A 15,156-nucleotide genomic window follows, 5' to 3' on the forward strand; every position below is an offset into this window, starting at 1 on the left:
AAAAAACAATTCATTAATTTTGTAGCAGACAGTTTAAGTGGTACCCAAGTAGGCGTTAAAAAAGGATTTTGATACAAATTGGGCATTTTAAAGATTATCTATTCAGTAACACTGGTCAAAACTACTAACCACATGGTGAAATAACTCATCAAACTGGCCCACGTTTGCCCAAATAGTGGCACACTTTGACCCCAAAAAACTGGCCAGACTCACGTTTTGGGTTTGGCAATTGCCCTATAGGCCAGTCATAGCCTGGTGCTTCTCTTTTTAATTTTTTTTTTTTTAGAAACATGCTGATTAGTTTGCTGTGGAAAACACTGTTGTTAGGGGTCTACCCCTCTTGCCCCCTCCCCCCCCCCCGGTCAAACCCAATCCCACTGTTGGGAGCATCAGACCCCTAACACCCATGTGTGAGTTGTTAGGGGTCTGGACCAAGGACTGAATGCCCTAATGGTGGGTTCAGATATTGGTACAGGGAGGGGGGGGAGGGGTGGGGTTATGTTGAGATCCAGACCCGCTACACTGGTGTGCTGAAGGTTAGGGGTCTGGAGCGAGTGCGGACTGCCCCGAACAGTCTGGGAAAAGAAATAATATATATAGCCCATTACCTTGTCCCCAAGGTGTGGCGGGGAGGGCGTCCCGGAGCCGGGAGCAGAAGGTAAAAACCGCCACGGAAGGCTTTTCATGTTACAGCAGGGGCCATATTGGACTGAGCTGCTGCTAGTTTTTTTTTTTTGGCCTGAGCCCTCAACCCTGTCTGTCCCCTCACTAAATCCCGCGCTAGCCTGACAGTGTGCACCCACCTGGACATGAGGCCACAGTTTGAATTCTGCTGCTCTAGAGTCTTCATTTTATCCAACAAAATTTGAACACAGAGTATGTCTTTACCCCCCGCTTTGCAGCTAATTGAAGTTTTATTCCACTGCTATACACTATATATGCATCCAATGGAACAATAGGTTCTGCTGCATCTTGCTTCGTTCAAAGAATCTTTCTGTATGGTCACAGTTCAGTAACTACTAACGAGTTTACGAGCAGGGGCTGATCAGTCCACCAAGATGGTTGGTAAAACACCTCCTTTTTAGTTGTAGATGAATGTCCAAATGGTTGAACACATGTTTCAAACAGTAATGCTTGCGATTATATAAAACAATGGATGCTGCTTGTGTTTATGTCAATCTGGGGAGCTATGGCATCAATTTATGCCAGATATCATACAATACTGTCATCATTGTTTGTCCAGCAGAACACATTTTTAGGGAGTCCAGGCCTTTTGTATGGAGTGGATCGATCTAAATGTGCTAATTACTGTCCCAGTATCCTCTTGTAATACAGGAGGACTTACGCACCAATAAATGAACACTAATCGGATGGAAGCATGGAAGGTCCTCCTCACTGGGCCATCAGTCGAAGTGACTGATATCTCCCTGTGGGATTCAGTGTCGGGTGACCGCTCACCAACCATATTTATTTGCCTTCTGTTTTGATAATATCTCGATTTTGTTACTATTTTGGGAGGGGGTCTTGGTGGGAAGTGTTTGTTTGACCACAGAGATGGGAGATTTATCTCTTATTGGTATGATAGTGTTGGGGAGATGTATAATTTGTATGCTTCATCCCCTCTCCTAGTGAGACCCCCAGCACTTTTTGCTGGTCTTCTGGACCTTTTTCTTTCGATCCTGAATTGAGTGTAGCCTTTTTCCACTAATTCATTCTGGTGGGCTCAGTCTTTTGGAACTCTATTTTTTTGTATTCTACCTGTACTATGGTGTCTGTCTGCTCCATAGCTCTTAAAGGCATGTGTGTTCTTACTACTGCAGCCTACAGCTCCTTATAAGCAGTGTTGCTGGGGATACTTGGGGTCCTCCTTTTGAAGATTCATTTTTTTCTATAGCCTACTAGTTCTTAATTATAGAGAGATACTTCGTATTTCTCCCAAAAGTCTATAGTCTGAGAAATTGGCACACACCAGCTTCAGTGGGGTGCCAAAGGGATACCTAGTATCTCTGCTCATGTGACTTTTTAGTCACATAGACAATCCCCTAGTTATGGCTGATGGCAATGGACGTGTTATACCAACTATTGTGTTGTTTTTATACGGCAGGCTATGTCCAAAGCCTTGGTAGTGCACAATAGAGGCACCCCAGTACCAACTTGGGGCCTCGCTTCTTTTTCCGCCATTACTAGTGTGGTTATTCTTTATTAGCCCTTCTTTTACCATTCTTGGAATGGGAGGCGTGTGTGTTTTGCCTTTGGCAGGAACCCTTGGGTGTCCCCACCTAGGCTCTAGTGTGTCTGGGTAGACTGGAAGTGGGTGAGGAGTCTTCCACCACCTGTCCTTTGTCTGCCAGAGGGCCTGAATAGGACCAGCTCCCACAGGACAGCCAGACACCTCGTTCTGAGATTGCAGAGGAGTGTATGCTGGAATTATATAAAAGGTGAGTCTACTGGAGTGAAAAACAAGTCGACCACTGGAAGCTGAAGTAACCAAAGAAGATAACAACCAGAGATGCCTGCAGATCCTTTGCAACACTGAAGCGACCACTGCTGCCCTGACCCTGTTTTCTGTGTGACAGAGGAGCTCCTAAGAGATAACGACTTCTTCCCTTTGGCTGGCGGGAACAATCAGTCCCAAGACTAACTTTGAATTGAGCCATCTCCCGAGGTCCTAGGAGTTTCCAGAGCTGCGGAACCCCAATACCAAGAGACTTGCTGCCCATTTTCAGTGCATCTTCTTGGAAAGGCCGAATGTGTCCCAATCTTTGAACCTGTAAGGACACTCCAGAGATCCGGTCCAACTAGACCAGAGGAGATCCGATCCAACTTGCCCAGACCCCCTCATCAGAGCGTGGGACTGCAGGAAGCAAAGAAGATTGAGCGGGTAATCCGTGTCCTTTGTTGGTGCTGCAGAAAAGACACCAAAACCGCAGAGTGAACCAAGAAGTTGTTGAAATGTGTACCCCAGGTCCTCCCTCGAGATTGCTGCTGAGAGATCCCGTTCATTGTCCTGCCTTCACTCATCAGACCAAGGAATCGCAGGTCAGGTGAGCTGAAATAAAGCAGAGCATACATCACGAACATTTTCCTCTAACCTAAGGTACTGTGGGGGTGTGGGAGGCAGAGGGGGGCAGGAAGGTATTGCTTACCCGATTCCAAGAAGTCGCTCCAGATCGATGGAGTGCACCTAGAGGTGTCCAGGGTCACTACCTCCGACTCAAGCCGCTGCTTGTGTCCCTTCATTGAGTCCTTGGTCTGATGAGTGACTTGCTGGGACTGGAAGAAGTCCACAGGAACTCTTCGTATTCTGCTGCTTGTCAAGACTTTGAGCCCTCTCTGAACTCCCTTTAGTTAGGGTTGCAATTTGGGACATAAAAGACATACTGGGTGAAGAAACCCTCTATAGGACCTTGAACCAGGCTAATGTTAGACTAGCTAACCATTTTCTTTCCTTTAGTGAATTTACTATATGATGGGTTATTTATAATGTGCTTAATACCCAGAGCTTTCTAAGCGTGGACCCGGGGATCAAACCGGTGTTGCTACGTGTCGCCTTGCTTCCACGGCGAGCATTTTGCTGCTGAGCTATCCTCCCAAGACTATTTATGTTTTCAGATTAAATGCATTACCGTATGAACTGCTAGAATCCACAGGTGCGCATAATAACCAATATTACAATAACCTTGTCTTTTTCCTTTCTAACTTTGCTTCAAATGTAACCGCAAACACACACAAGTGAAAGTGCCATTTGAAGTGTGTTCTAGTGTAAACGTCTAAAGTATTTAAAGTGATTTTGGTGTGTATATATAATTTATATAAATTAGAAGTGTCAGAGTTTCTTTGGTGTGTATGTCTGAGGTTCAGTGTACTTGCCTACAGCGCACATCTTCCTTTTAAGATAAGCTTGACTGCTCTGCCACTCTACCAAGTTCCTGACTTAGTACAGACTGATACGAAGAGTTGGAGATCTACAAACCACTGGGATAGCTTACGAAAGTCTTACTTTAGGAAAACCCCCCTAACAGATGGCATTTATTGAGCGCAGACCTAGCTTTGAGAAGCAATGGAGTGCTTTACAGAGGTATACACCAATAGAGATAGATAATGGATCACTTTACAGAGGTGTACAAGCAGGGGTGCAAGATACAGAGGAGGGGTACAGCTGTGGTGGGGAGGAGAGTGGTGGCCGGTGTCTAGCGGGTCAGGTGGCCTAAGGGGTGACGTGATGATCTAGGTGTTGAGGTGAGACTCCTTGAAGAGGTAGGTCTTGAGTTCTTTTCTGAATTGTAGGAGCGTGGGGACAAATCTGATGCCGACGGGGAGTTGGTTCCATAGTCTTGGGCCATAGGCTGAGAAGGCTTATTTCTCCAGCATGGGGTCTGGCATGGATTCACATGCTCAAGAATATTCCCCGTCGTCAGGCTGGGAATCCTCGGTAAAGAAAAATCAGTATCAGTTTCGTTTCTGATCTGTCTTTCGTAGTAGTAACTAATCACTGATCTCTGCGTCATATTGACCACAGCCAATGACTGCCCTCTCCCTAAGCCCCGCCTCTGGCAGCCATCCTCAGATTTTGACCGCACGTTCAAGTGTTGGTATCCTCGTGCTATTGCTCTCGAGCTTTAGTGCGTTTTCGCGCTTTTTCATAGGAAAATTCTCTTTTTTCGGTCAAAAGAGCCTCAAGCTCCACCGTTTCTTTATCCGATCAACGGGGACCCGGGTCGGATTCTTCTACGCCCCTCAAGGGTGAAGATTTTGTCGAGCCACACTTTTGGAGGATTCCAGAAGTTTCTCAGGCCCATCTCGGACATGGCCCAGGAGAAGGGAAGCTAGACGCCCGGAAAGCTGTTCAGGGTCTGCCCTGGATGCCAGCTTCAGAATGTCTTCAAGGAGGACGAACACTCCCTTTGCCTCTACTGCCTGCATGAGGACAAGACGCACGTGGAGAAGGACTGTGCGTTTTGCGGGAACATGTCGGAGCGGACCATGAAGGACCGCCATCTGCGTCTCGCCAACTGGCTAGAAGGGAAGAGCCCGTCAGGTGAGAAAAAGAAGAAGTCCGAGCGGTCTTCTAAGACATTTGAGGGCGCCCCGGCGACGGGTGCCCAACAGAAGGCCAAGCACCGCGAGTCCACTGGCACCGGGAGCGCCGAACGGTCGGGCTCTTCGGTTGCCAGGCAGGGCGCAACCTCCCCGGCGCCATCAACCACGAGCCAACGCTCTGGCTCGGGTAAGAGGAAGTCCGAGCACCCGGCGAAGCTTCTGGAGATGCCCCGGTCGAGCTCGAAGGCCCCATCAGAGGGGGAGCGAGGCGGTGACCCTCCACCCCCCCCCCCCAAGGAGAAGGCGGTGAGCGCACCTAAGGTGGTGAAAGCCTTGATCCACCCTGTCAAGGCCTCTATCGAGACAGTCGCGGCAGCCCTGGCCCAGCCTGTGGAGGCTACACCAGTGGAGGCGACCTCGGGGCCCAGAGTCTCCCTGCCACCGCAGAGGGAGTCCACTTTCAAGCCCATCGACGACCCCTGTGAAACCTCCGACGGAGAAGAAAAAGGGGGGGGGCAGGAGGCCGTCGTGGATTTGGCCTCAACCTCTGAAGAGGAACTGATCGAAGTCTTAAGCCATGGCATTGGCGTGGAAGAAGACCAGCCCGTCGGGAGGGACCCCGACGAAGGAGACGACGAGAACGTCAAGGGTGCCGACGAGGTTCCTGACCGCCCGTCGGAACCCCCTCAACCAGTGCCGCAAGACAACTCGGCGGCCATTTTGTTGGCTATACAGTCCTTATGCTCGGAGATAAGGACGAGATTGCCGTTACCACCAACGGAGGAACCGCTCCCAATGGGGGACCCGGAGCCAGGCCCTTCTGGGAGCCCTCCTCCTAAGAGAAGAAGGATTCATCCTCCACCTCCTTTTCAAACATCGCGCCCTGCTCAGCCCTCCTCCCTGTCTACTACCCGTGGGGATGATACAGGGACGGACACTGCCGCGACGGGTACAGACGACTAAGTTTACGACGAGGATCTTCCGTCGTCGCCTCCTCCCCGGGCTTCCCCGCTCGACGAGATTGGATTGTTTCATGCCATGACCGCCAGGGCATCCAAGCTTTTCCAGCTCTGCCCGGAAGAGAAGAAGGAAGGTTTCCTTTATCAACGGCGCGAGACCAAGAGGAAGACGGTCCTCGCTGTACCTCTACTGGACGATATCTGGGATGAGGGTCTCGCCCTCCTCAAGAACCCATCCACAACGCCTGCGAGAAGGGATCGGTACGAGAAGAAGTACCGGGTCCCGGACGCACCCCCCTTGTGCCTTCGGGCACAGCCGACCCCGGACTCGGTCGTCTCTGCGGTGGCCAGGAAGAAAGCGGGGGGGGGGCATTGGCCTCTACGTCAACCTCCTCCTCCCCCCCCCCGCCCCCCCCGGATGGCGAGGGAAAGAAATTGGACACGATGGGGAGTTGTGGTACAAGATCGCCCCCCTGCTGGACTTCCTACCGGACGACAAGAGGGCGGAGGCCCTAGAGATCTTGCAGGAAGGAGAAGTGGCGTCGGACCACGCCATGACGATAGCGACGGACATCGCTGACACCGGGTTTCGCCAGTTGGGCAACGGCGTGTGCCTTAGACGGCGTGGATGGCTTAAGGCAACAGACTTCCGGCAGGACGTGCAGACCAGAGTTTTGGACATGCCGTTCGACGGGAGCAACCTGTTTGGGGAAAACAGTGGACGATTCCCTGCAAGCCATCAAGACGGACACAGAGACGGCCCGGGCTCTTGGTGTTCTCCAGCAGCGACGGCTACCCTTTCGGAGCGCCGGAGGCAAGCAGGGTGCCTCCAAAGGTTCCGGCGGCGGATATTCCACCTACCGTCAAGCGGCCCGTTCGTCGACACAGGAAGCCTACAGGGGACGAGGCAAGTCGGGCGGACCCCGCCGTCGTCGCCAGGGAGGACAAGGCGGCAAAGCCTCGTCGAAGCAGGACTGAACCGGCCATGGGGTCGGGCCCCCACCGAAGCACCCCGGTGGGAGGCTGGCTGGTGAACTTCGTCAGCGTGTGGGAGTCCATCTCCACCGACCGTTGGGTGCTGGACGCCCTGGCCCAGGGTCATGCGCTCAAGTTTCTAAAGAAGTGCCCGCGCGTCCCCCCCGTGGCCAGGAAGGAACATCACGTCCCTCAACTTCTCTTGGAGGTAAAGGCGATGCTCAAGAAAGGCGCCATAGAGCTCGTCCCAAAGAGGCTTCGGGGCTCCGGAGTTTACTCAAGATACTTCCTCGTGAAGAAGACGACAGGAGGATGGCGTCCCATCCTGGACCTACGACGACTGAACAAATTCATCAAGGCACAGAAGTTCCGGATGGTCACCCTCCAGCACGTCCTGGGTCAGCTGGAGGAGGGCGATTTCCTGTCGTCGTTGGATTTGGAGGATGCTTACTTCCATATCCCCATCCTAAAGGGACACCGAAAGTTTCTCAGATTCGTGGTCCAAGGGCGTCACTACCAGTTCCCTTCGGATTGAGGTCGGCACCCAGGGTGTTCATCAAGTGCCTCGCACCGGTGGCGGCGCGGCTGCGCCTGGATGGGATCCACGTCTACCCCTACCTGGACGACTGGCTCATCCGAGCAAAGACAAGGGAGCTTGCCGCGGAGCACATGGCGAGGACCGTCCAACTACTCACAGACCTGGGATTCTCCATAAACTACGCCAAATCCCACCTGGTGCCCGCGCAAGACGCACTGTTTCTGGGAGCGAAACTCGACACAGTGGCGCTTCTGGCCTCGCCGTTGGAGGAAAGGACTAGGGCCATCTTGGGCAAAGTGCAGCGGATGCTGGTTGCGGACGCGGCCAGGGTGAGGTCCATCAAATCCCTCCTCGGAATGATGTCTTCTTGCATTTCTCACATCCGCCTGTGCAGGCTTCGGATGCGCCCGTTACAGGAGTTCCTGGACGCTCGCTGGATCCAGATGACGGGCAGCTTTGAGGACAGGATCACACTCGACGAGAGTTTCTGACGAGCGATCCGGTGGTGGGGCACCCGCGCGCATCTGACGGCGGGCATGGACTTCCAGACCCAGGGCCACCAGAAGACAGTGACCACGGATGCCTCCCTGGAAGGGTGGGGAGCGCACACAGAAAATCTGCACGCGAGAGGCCTTTGGCTTCTGACGGAGAATTCCCTCCATATCAATGTCCTGGAGCTCCGTGCAGTGTTTTGGGCCCTCCGGTCCTTTCTTCCATCCCTCAAGGGCAAGGTGGTGAGGATCTTCACCGACAACACCACCACCATGTTCTACATCAGGAAGCAGGGCGGTACCAGATCCCCAGCCCTGTCCAAGGAGGCGCAGGATCTGTGGCATTGGGCCATCGCCCAAGGGATGTTTCTGGTGCCGTTTCATCTGGCAGGAGTAAAAAACACCATCGCCGACTCGCTCAGCAGAGAGCTGCGCTCGAGCCACGAGTGGGAACTACGACAGGATCTATTGGACCGCCTCTTCCGACGGTGGGGCACACCCCAGATCGATCTGTTAGCGACGGCGACAAACTCCAAGTGCCGGAGGTTCGCCAGCAGGTTTCCCCAGCCGAGGAGCATGGGCGATGCTTTCCCGTTGCCCTGGGAGGGCCTGTTTCTATACGCGTTCCCTCCATTGCCGTTGCTGATCCGACTCATCAACCAGCTCAAGAGGTCACGGTGCAGGATGATCCTCGTCGCACCTGCGTGGCCGAGGCAGATATGGTTGCCGGACCTTCTGGACTTGTCAGCGTCCCCGTCAGTCAAGCTGCCAGTGGACGCAGATCTTCTCTCCAGGGAAGGAGGCGCCATCTTCCATCACGACCCGAAGTCGCTGAACTTGCAGGCCTGGCTCCTGCAGCGCTTGAGTTTGGAGGTTACGACATACCGGCTGACTGCAGAGAGGTTCTTGCAAAGGCCAGGGCGTCCTCAACTCTTAAATGCTACGGACACAAATGGAAGAGGTTCTCTGTCTGGTGCCACGCACAGAAGATTAACCCCTCTACGGATTACGGCTCCTCAAGTACTGCCATACCTACTGACGCTGGCCAAGGCTGGACTGGCGCACGCTTCCATCAAGATTCATCTTGCTGCGATCTCCCGATACACCAGAACCGTCTTTGTGGTCTCATCGTCTGGTGAAAGAATTCATGAAGGGACTGTTCAGATCGTTCCCGCCGGTGAAGGCTCCGGCCCCGGCGTGGGAGCGCAACGTGGTGCTGACCAAGCTCGTGGGACCTCCGTTCGAGCCTCTGCACTCAGCTCCGTTGAAGTTCTTGTCGTGGAAAACAGCGTTTCTTGTGGCCATCCCCTCCGCACGACGGGTGGGAGAGATCCAGGCCCTTTCCTGCAAGCCCCCGTACTTGACTTTTCACGACACGAGGGTAGTGCTCAGGACGCACCCCTTCTTCATGCCCAAGGTGCCGTTGGACTTCCACCTCAACGAACCCTTGGTGTTGCCTGTTTTCTTCCCGTCGCCTTCGTCGCCGGCTGAAAGGACTTTGCACTCGCTGGATGTGGCTAGAGCGCTGAAGTTCTACGTGGACCGCACAAAGAGTTTTCGGAAGACGTCACAACTTTTTGTGAACTTTGGACCTGTCAATCAGGGGAAGGCTCTCTCAAAGGCTTCCATTTCCAGATGCCTCTCCGGCTGTATCATGTACTGTCATCGGTTGGCAAACCGACCGCTGCCCGGCCGTCCGAGAGCCCATTCCACCAGAGCGATCGCAGCTACCACGGCGTTCCTATCTGGTGTGCCCCTGCTGGATATCTGCAGGGCTGCTACGTGGAGGTTGACGCACACCTTCACGAAATTCTACTGCGTCGACCGGGATTCCAGGGAGGAGTCCAGGGTCGGCCAGGCAGTGCTGCGCAACCTGTTCGCTTAAGGTGAGCATGGTGAGGAGGTAAGAGATGCTTAATATTGAGTTGTTTTATTGCTTAATGTTGAACCTGTTGCCACCTCCCGTGGTTGTGCATGTGTGTACTGCTATGTATTCTTTTATTCATGAGCATGTGAATCCATGCCAGACCCCAGGCTGGAGAAGGAACAAGTTACTTACCTGTAACTGTTGTTCTCCAGTATGGGTCTGGCATGGATTCACATGCGAACCCTCCCGCCTACCCCTCTGCGGCTCTTCACTTGGTCATACTGCCACTTCACGTGCTACCAAATCTGAGGATGGCTGCCGGAGGCGGGGCTTAGGGAGAGGGCAGTCATTGGCTGTGGTCAGTATGACGCAGAGATCAGTAATTGGTTACTACTACGAAAGACAGATCAGAAACGAAACTGATACTGATTTTTCTTTACCGAGGATTCCCAGCCTGACGACGGGGAATATTCATGAGCATGTGAATCCATGCCAGACCCATGCTGGAGAACAACAGTTACATGTAAGTAACTTGTTCCTTTCTGCAGCAGCAGATTTCAAGTCTGCACGTGTCCTGGATTCTGGTGGTGCCCTGACAGCTGGAGTTGCAGAGTTTCTCCCGGAGGTAGCTGGGTGGCTGCCTTATAGATGATGCAGCAAGACTTGAAGGTGATTTGTGTGTGCAGTGGGAGTCAGTGAAGGACGATGAGGACTGGGGTGATGTGGTTGTATCTGCGTAGACCCTTGAAGAGGCGTGTGGCCGCTTCTCAGGGGCAGAAGGGAGGAAGATGGGAGGCCTTTGAGGAGTGCATTGCCACCATCCAGAGGATGGGAGAGGACTAGTGCTTGAACGGTGGATCTAAAGCTGTCTGGAGGGAGGAAGGGCTTGCCTTTCCACAGGAGGGAGAGCTGATACCAAGCTATCTGAGTTTTCTTAGCTATGTGTGTCTTGAAGGAGAGGTGTTTGTGAAACCCAGGCGACTTGGCACAGGAGGTGAGCTCGGGTGTGAAGCCCTCTGAGTTCATGGTTGATAGCCAGGTCTGTATGTCTGGGTGTTTGGTGGTGTTGGTGAGGAGTAGGAATTCGGTCTTGGAGGAGGTTGAACTTCAAGTATGCACTAGACATCCAAGACTCGATCAGCGAAAGGTAGGGTTTGAGCCTATGGATGTCCTTGATGCAGTCAGTCTTGAGGTGTATAGCTGTGTGTTGGTGGATTTGGATATGGTGTGTGGCTAGGATGGCTCCCAGCAGCTCCATGTATATATTGCAGATCACTGGGGAGAGGATGGAACACTGTGGGACTGTGGGACTCCACAGGTGACTGGGAAGCATTGGCGATCTAGAGGAGTCCATCTGAACAAACTGCTTGTGGTTGGCGAGGTAGGACTTGAACACTTGCATACAAAGAGAGGGAACCTGCTAATTTATGTAACCTAACATGTAGGTAAATGTCCCTATCAACAGACTCTTAACGTGGCTAAACCTAGTCTGCATGACTATTACCTCACTGTGAGTACTTAGAACTTCATCCTGTAACATGTTTAAAACCATAGCACTGGACTTGTACCTTCACCCACTTTTATTCATGTACTGTCCAGTCTATCTATTACTAAAAACATCTGGCTTAAACAACATATAACAGAATTTCTGAATTGACAACATATTGTCGGGACACTCTCTAGTTAATGACCTGTTACCATCTGCTCTTTTTGAAACATTTTACTATAAAGAACCAAAAGAGCGAATATTGTGTGGATGAGCACAACTCATTCCCAAACAACGTCAACTGGTTTCAGTGGCATCTAGCTTATAACACCACCTTCAGGACAAAAACCTATCCCGGAGATTTACCAGACCTTCCTTTGGAATTGCTGTGTTGCCAGACCAGTCCACAACCTTATTTTGTGCTATAGTTCACACGCTTGCAACCTCTAGAGACAATAGACACCTATCCGTGCTCCCATTCTCACCTTTTCATTTCTGAGATCAATACCTCATGATCCAAAAGTTACTAATTAAAAATGAATTAAAAGGTTTTAAAACAAAGTTTCAATGAATTAAAAACATCCCAATATGGCTGAGCAAAACTGCAGCCACTCCTCAATGTGTCCTTATGGGGCTGGTGCACGTATGGTCTTTGATACAGGGTGTGTAGCATCTCCTGTCTATGGCTGTTTGTGAATCGCAGCTGGCTGTCCTCCCATCTCACACTCGAACAGGGACAGAAACATATTGTGCAAGCTGTTATGTGTACTGTTCGCCCCAACATCACAGTCTATTGACTTCCGAGCCGAGTGGTTGGCCCGAGACATTTCTCTGATCAGTGCAGACCACTCTTCAGTCGCAGCCCCAACCTGGCTTAATTACCAATGTTTCGTTTTACCTTACTGATGGGCTTGCAACATCCAAAGGAGCGCTGTGTTAGTTGTCGCGTCTCTTGTTTATTGGGTAACCCGACTGCCGTATTGCATGGCTAACTTAATGCAGCACCGGGCTTGTAGAAAGTGATGACGGTCCAGCCGAGCCCTTCTTGGTGTCGATCTACACTTGTGGCCATTTTGTAGTAGTTACAATCTGCTCATATACTAGTATGTTGCTAGCAGTGTTGGTGCTCTCTGTCATTTCAATCTCGAACTGTTACATTTTCTCTTAGTTATATTTATTATTTACTATATTCTGCATTTCTTTCTTGCAATCGCTCTCGTAACAACCCATTCTCTTAATATCGCTAGGATTAGGACAGTCTGTCTTTTTCAATTGTTTGTTTTATCATTTTTATTAACCGTTACGTTAGTCAACTGGCGTCAGTTCTCAGATATTTATAGCCCTGAGTCAACCACGTTCTATGTGACTAATGTTGACGGGTATTACCAAAGAATGGTGTAATTTCTGAACACCCAGTTTTTTTGTTCCTGCAAAAGGAGGCTCACAATATTCCCTCCTCTGATTGGGACCTTGACCTGTTCAATAACAGTCAATTGCACGTCCTTTTCAGGATGGCCCTGCTCCACAAAGTGTGCTACCAAAGGGGCTGTTATTTTTCTAGTTAGTTCTTATACACGATTTATGCTCAGTAATTCTTTGTCAAATTTTTCGTGTGGTCATCCCCACATACTGTAAATTCACACAGACATGTGATCACATAAACATTCTGGGTGTTAGTAAGCCCTCTTAGTTGCCATGGGGACTTCAGCTCAATTTATGTATTTGGCTTCTGGTAGACTGGGGTCAGACTGAGCAGTTCCCCACACAGTGTATGTGCTGTTGGTGGACCGGCTGTCCAGTGTGCCTTGTCTGCATTCTTGGTCAACTCTTTATCAGCATGTCTCTCGCGTCTACGTCTCTTTATTGCAAAACGTGGTTGCTCCATGTTACCAGTGCCTGCATTGAGAAGCGACCATAAGCAATAGACCTCCTTCTTGATCTGATTTACCAAGGGTGAATTACACCACCGCCACTATTTGTGTTCATTGCCTTCTTATTGGGGTGTTGTTGTAGAGTTATTTCTCTCTGGATATTGCCTGCTCTCTTCCGAGCCCGTTTTATCACCTTTTATGGGTATCCCCTCAATTGCAATTTGTGACATAGTTCCTTTGCTTGTTTCACATATTCCCATAATGTGGAACAATTCTGTTGATACCTGAGAAGTTTCGCAAATGTCAAATTGTCACGCAAATTCCTAGGGTGGTGTCCTAGTGTAACAGTGAATTCCTGTCAGTTTTCTTGTGATACACAGTCGTTGCCAGACCACCCTCATCCGCTGTAATCCAAAGGTCAAGAAATTAGATGGTTCCTTTTATTTTGTATAGTCGTTAATTAAAGATGTTGATTCTGTGTGTTCAGCCATTTATAGGTTTCAAGTTCCAATTCTGTCTCTTTGAAATTGAACAAAATATCAATATATTGTCGCCACACACCTATATATATGCTGACCAAATGGATTGTTGGCATAAATGCAATCTTCCTCATATGCACTGACATAGAGATTTGACAAACTAGGGGTAAAGGTTGCCTTCATAGCTGTGCCTGAGGTTTGTTGATAAAATTGCCAGTCAACAAGGAAAACATTCTTTGGGAGTGCAATCTCTGTGAGCTGTAAAATACATTGAATTGGAATCTGAGGGGTGGGGCAACATTTTTCTAAGACCCTCTGGCTCATTCGTAGGGTCTCCAGTTGTGGTGTCCAACGACTCTACATCTAGAGTTACCAACTATTCAGTTTTTCCATCGAATTGTCTGTCCTTTAGCAACAATAACATTGCTGTTGTGTCTTTAATATAAAGCCTGGATTTTGGTACTAGATCTTTCAAAAAGAAGTCAACGAATTGTGACAGAGGCTCAAGTATAGACCCAATATGTGACACTATTGGCCTCCCTGGTGGGGGATCTCTACCTTTGTGTATCTTGGGTATATGCATACAGTGTCCCGGTCTGTGGAAAGTCTGGTATCAGAAAATCTGTCTCCTACCTATGACTCCAACCCGGCTTCCAGTATGACCGGATTAATGAGATCTCTCTGTATTTTAGTGGGGCCACATGAAAGGGGGACATAACTATCTCTATCATGAATCATATCAATCACTATTTTGTAGTATATCAGTTGTATTCATTATTACGATAGCACCACCTTTATCAGCCAGTTTAATGGTAATCTCCTTGTTTATTACATTTCTATTGCGCAACTATAAACCCATGAGTGTGAGGGCGCAGACAAAACAAGAAAGGTCAAGCAAAATTAGTGGATCCGGAAGCAGACGGAGAGATTAAGGATCATATACTACTACTTGAAAAGAAAGGTTTTTAAGTCCTTCTTGAAATTGCTCAGGGCTACAGAGAGTCTCAACTGCAGTGGAAGGGTGTTCCAGATAGCTGCTGCCACAAAGGCGAAGGCACCCCATTGGGCTTTTTGGTTTTTACTTTGGACTGATGGAGCAGGTTCTGATTGTTGGAGCGAAGATTTCTGCAATTAGGTTTTATTCGGTTTATAGTAATAATTTCGAAACCAATAATGTCGAAAGTCATTTTTTCGAAAAAAAGTCGCATAATTTTTAATGCATTTTTTTTCCGAAATGGGGGCGTTCCCCCCCAACCCCCCTTTTTACATTTTTTTTTTTTTTGTTTTACCAATTTTATTTTAATCCCGAACCCCAAAATAAATATATAATTAAAAAGAACAGAATTCGGCATTTTTTTCAGACATTATTTTTTGGGAAAAATGACCGACCACCGTTTTATTCTGATATATCTTTGAAGGTAGGTGGGCATAGTGCCCTTGAGACATTTAA

This window comes from Ambystoma mexicanum, chromosome 13 (genome assembly GCF_040938575.1).
Source record: "Ambystoma mexicanum isolate Mex_15411 chromosome 13, UKY_AmexF1_1, whole genome shotgun sequence".
NCBI classification, from domain to species: domain Eukaryota; kingdom Metazoa; phylum Chordata; class Amphibia; order Caudata; family Ambystomatidae; genus Ambystoma; species Ambystoma mexicanum.